The sequence below is a fragment of the Eufriesea mexicana genome, unplaced genomic scaffold (assembly GCF_001483705.2).
Source record: "Eufriesea mexicana isolate 0111107269 unplaced genomic scaffold, ASM148370v2 scaffold13, whole genome shotgun sequence".
Classification (NCBI taxonomy): Eukaryota; Metazoa; Arthropoda; class Insecta; order Hymenoptera; family Apidae; genus Eufriesea; species Eufriesea mexicana.
In genome coordinates, this window is record NW_016908186.1 from 354,689 (window position 1) to 360,230 (window position 5,542).

Genomic DNA, 5,542 nt, shown 5'->3' on the forward strand with positions numbered 1-5,542 from the left:
CAGCATAACTGAACATAGCGAACAGCGGCCACTACTGCTGGCATCACAAGAGCCAAGCAGAGTAGAGTAGAGGGCAGTAGATCACAGAAGTCCACCGAATAGCAGTTCATAGCACGAGAGTCAGAGCAAACCTAACCAAACGTAACCTAACCCAACATAACAGAACATAACCTACCATAGCCTAACGTGCCACGACCACTATTGCTGGCCAGCAGAGATTCGAGCAGAGTATAGTAGGCCAATGTAGATCGCAGGAATCCACCGAACAGCATTTTATGGCACAAAAGTCAATCGAGCAGAGTATAGTAGGCCAATGTAGATCGCAGGAATCCACCGAACAGCATTTAATGGCACAAAAGTCGAATTCATCCAAACCAAACCAGACTTAGCCTACCAAGCGTAGAATATCTAAACCAAACGATCCGATACATATATTGCTGGCAACCACAGAGCCAAGCAGAACGCATTAGAGGATAGTAGAGCGCAGAAATACATGGAATCGCAGTGTACAGCAGAAGTGCGAAAGATACACAAACCTAACCCAGACTATGATACCATAACCTGAAAGCAAACTAAGCATAACGTACCGCGACAATTGCTGCCCTCCACAGGGTCAAGCAGATTGCAGAAGCGCACGGTAGGGGGCAAAAATCCACCGAATAACGGTGCATAGCACAAAAGTCAATGCGATCCAGACAAAACATATCCTAACCTAACAGAACCCATCGTAACCTAACACAACCTACCGAGGCACGACCGCTATTGCTGTGCTCCCGTGTGCCAAGCGGAGTATAGTAAAGCAATGAGGGGAGCAGGAGTCCACCGAATAGCAGTGTATAGCACAATAGTTGAAGTTACCCTTACCAAACATATCGGAATCTAGCCAAGCCATGCGTAACCTAACTCAAACTACCATGCCGCAGCCACCATTGCTATCTTCCCCAGAGACGAGCATAATATGATAGAGCGCAGTATAGCACGGAAGACCATAGAATATCAGCGTTGAGCACATATGCCAGAGCAATCCTAGCCTAACCCAACCTAACCTTACCTAACCAAAATTAGCCTAACTCCACCAAACCTGCCGCGAACAGTGGCGCAGGCATCCACAGAGACAAGCAAAGCTTAATGGAGGAGAGGAGAGAGGAGTAACCCGTAGAATCGTAATGTATACCAGAAAAGTCAAAGGTACCCAGACCTAACAAAGACGAACAGCACATAATCAAATGTAGCCTTACACAACCTAACGTGCCGAGAACGCTATGGCTGCCCTCATCAGAGCCAAGCAGGGCATTCTAGAGCACAGTAGAGCGCAGAAGTCCACGAACAGCAATGTATAGCACAGAAGTCAGAGCTCTCCTAGCGAAACTTTGCCGAACCCAGACCAACCGAACGTGACCTGTCCCAACATAAAGAGCCGAGGCCGATATTGCTGGCCTTCCCATGGCCAAGCTGTAGATATTAGATCACTTTAGGGCGCAGAAATCCACCTAATAGCAGGCAATTGCACTAAAGTCAAAGCTAGCCTCTCCTAACCTAACCAATCGTAACATAGCCAAATGTACCTAGCACATACTAACGTGCCGCGACCACTATTGCTGGCATCCCCAGAACCACGCAGACCGCATAAGCGGAGAGCAGAGCGCAGAAATCCATGGAACCGCAATGTATATCAGAAATGTCAAAGCTACCAAAACCTAACTCAAACCAACGGAACACAGCCAGGCATAGCCTAATGCAACCTAGCGTACCAAGGCCGCTTTTGCTGCCCTCCCCAGACCCAAGCAGGATATGCCAGAGCTCCGTAATGAGCAGAAATCCAGCATATAGCTGTGTACAGCACAAAAGCTAAATCTATACTAACCAAACTTAGCCTATCCCAACCACACCGAACGTAGATTGAACCAACAGAGCGTGCCGAGATCACTATTGTTGGACATCCCAGAGCAAAGCTGAAAATATAAGGGTACAGTGGGGCGCTGGAGCCTACCTCGTTGCAGACTATACAACTAAAGTCAAAGCCATCCCCTCCTAACATAGACAATCGTAACATAACCGAACGTAACCTAAACCAACATAAATTGCCGCGACGCTACTGCTGGCCTCCGGAGGGCCAAGCAGGCCACATTAGTGGAGAGTAGAACGCAGAAATCCATGGAACCGCATTGTACATCAGAAAAGTCATAGCTACCCAAACCTAGTCCAAACCAACGGAAATTGCCATACATAGAATTGCTCGATCTAACTTGCCGAGACCGCTACTGCTGCCGTCCCCAGAGACAAGCAGGACATACAAGAGCCCAGTAGAGCGCGGAAATCCACCATATATCAGAGTACTGAACGAAAGTTGTTGCTACCATAACCAAACTTATTCTAAACCATCCTAACCGAACGTAACCTGATCCAATGTGAAGTGTCGATACCAACATTGCTGGCGTTCCAAGAGCCAAGCTGAAGGTCTTAGAGCCCAGTTGGGCGCAGGGATCAGCCTAATTGCGGGCTATATCACTGAGGTCAAAGGCATCCTTTCATAACCTACTCAATCGTAACATAACCAAACGTAGCACAGCCCAAACTAACGAGCCGCGACGACCATTGCTGGCCTCCTCAGAATATAGCACGGCACATTAGTGGAGAGTAGAACGCAGAAATCCATAGAATCGCAGTGTATATCGGAAAAGCCGACACTACCCGAACCTAACCCAAGAAAGACAGAACATAGCCAAGCATAGCATAACCCAATATAACGTGCCGAGACCGCTATTGCTGCGCTCCCCAGAGGCAAGCATGATATACTAGAGGACAGTAGAGCGCAGAAATCTATCGAATTGTGGCGCACAGCACTAAAGCTGAAGCTACGCTAGCCAAACTTAGCCTAGCCCAACCTAACCGAGCGTAACCTGACACAACATAACGTTCCGGGACCACAATTGCTGGCCACCCGAGAACCAAGCTGAAAGAATTAGAGCACAGTAGGGCGCAGAAATCCACCCGATATCAGAATATAGCACTAAAGCCAAGGCTATACTCTCCTAATCTAACCGTTCGTAATATAACCAAGCGTAACATAACTCAAACTAACATGCCGCGACCACTACTTCTGGCCTCCGCAGAGCCAATCAGAACATATTAGAGGAGAGTAGGGCTCAGAAGTCCATAGAATCGATTTGTATGTTAGGAAAGCCGAAAATTCGTAAGCCTAACCCAGACCAACGGGACACAACCGAACATAGTCTATCTCAAACTAGCGAGCCGAGAATGCCATTGCAGCCCTCCCCGCAGCTAAGCAGGACATACTAGAGCACAGAAGAGAGCGGAAAACAATCAAGTAATAGTGTACAGCACAAACGTTAAAGCTATTCTAACTAAACAAAGCGTGACCCAAACTAATCGAACGTAACCTGACAAAGCATAAGGTGCCGAGACCAGTATTGCTGGCCTGACCAGAGCCAAGCTCAAGATATTAGAGATCTGTAGGACGCAGAGGTACACCTAATATCAGACAATAGCACTAAAGTCAAAGCTATCACCTCCTAACCTAATCACCCGTAACATAACCCAACGTAACATAACACAAACTAACGTGGCGAGACTACTATTGCAGGTCCCCGGAGCACGGCAGAATATGCTAGCGTTCAGTAGAGCACGGAAATCTGCCGTATTGCTGTGTAAAGCAGGGAAGTCAAAGATACGCAAGCCTCACATGAACAACCCTAAACGAATCTAACGTAGCCAAACTCAAAATAGCGATCCGAGATCTCTATTCCTGGCCTCCCCATGGCAACGTAGAGTGCATTAGTGCATTGGGGGCGCAGAGATCCACAGAATAGCATTGTATAGCACGAAAGTCAAAGGTATCCTGTCCTAACATATCCAAACGCAGCAAAACCACTCGTAACCAAATTAAACCTAACGTTGCGACACATACTATTACTGCCAACCCCAGAGCCGAGCAGAATATACAAGAGAAAAGTAGGGCGCAGAATTCCGTCGCATTCCAGTGTACACCACGGAAGCCAAAGAAATCCAAACCGCACCTGTACTTGTCTAAACTAATCGAGGGAGCCAACTCAACGTAACGTGCCGATACCACAATTGCTGTCTTTCCCAGAGCCAAGCTGTACATATTATAGCAGAGTAGATCGCAAAAATCAACGGAGCAGCAGTGTCCGGCACAGAAGTCGAGGCTCCCCTGTCCTAACCTAACCAATCGTAACAGAACCAAACGAAACCTAACTCAACCTAACGAGTCACGACCACTGTTGCTGAACTCACCAGAGACGTCAGTACATACTAAAGGTGAGCCGAGCGAGGAAATCAGGATAATCGCTGTGTATAGCAGAAAAGTCAAAGCTATCCGAACCAAACACAAACTAACTTAACCTATCCAAACCTATCCTAACTCAGCATAACGTGCCGCGACCACAATTACTGACCTCCACAGGGCCAAGCAGAATACAGTAGAGCACAGTAGAGTGCAGAAATCTCCCGAAAAACAGTGTATAGTACGAAAATCCAAGGAATACTGACCGAACTAAACCTAACCTAACCTTGCTGAACGTAATATAACAAGACCTGTCGTGCCGAGAAGGATATTGCTGCCCTCCGCAGAGCCAAGTAGCAAATATTAGAGCTCAGTAGGGCGCAGATACCCACCGAAAGGTAGTGTATAGCACAAAGGTCAAAGCTACCATATCCTAATCAAACCAAACATAACGTAACCTATCGCAACCTAACTTGGTCTCTCGTGCCTAGAACACAATTGGTGGCCTCCACCGGCCCAAGCAGAACGTATTAGAGCACAGTAGAGCGCAGAGATGCACAGGACGGCAGTGTATAGCACAAAAGTAGAAGCTATCCGATCCTTACATATCCAAACGTAACATAACCAAACATAACCTAACTCGAGATAACTTCCCGAGACCACTATTGCTGGCCTCCCCACATCCAAGCAGAATGTACTGGAGAAAAGCAGAGCGCAGACAGCCACGTCATAGCAATATAAAGCACAAAGGTCAAAGCCATCGTATCCTGACCTGATCAAACTTAACGTATCCATACATACCCTTGCTCAACCCAACATACCAAGACCATTATTGCTGGCCCCCAGAGGGACAAGCAGAATATAGTAGAGCACAATAGAGCGCAGAAATTCCCAGAAGTGACCTGTATAGCACAAAAGTAGAAGCTATCCCATCCTACCATGACCAATCGTCACATAATCAAACGTAACGTAGTAACCTGAACCGACACGCAGATACCACTGCTGTTGGCCACGCCAAGTCCAAACAGAAAATACTACAGCGCAGTAGAGCGCAGGTATCCACCGAATAACAGTGTACAGCGCAAAAGTCAATGGTATTCTTACAGACATTTGCCTGACCCAACATTACCAAACGTAACCTAACTAAACCTAACATGTCGAGCCCACTATCGCTGGCCTCCACAGAGCCAAGAAGAAAATATTAGAGAACAGTAGAGCGCAGAAATCCACCCAATGGCAGAGTATAGCACAAAAGTCCAAGCTACTCTATCATAATCT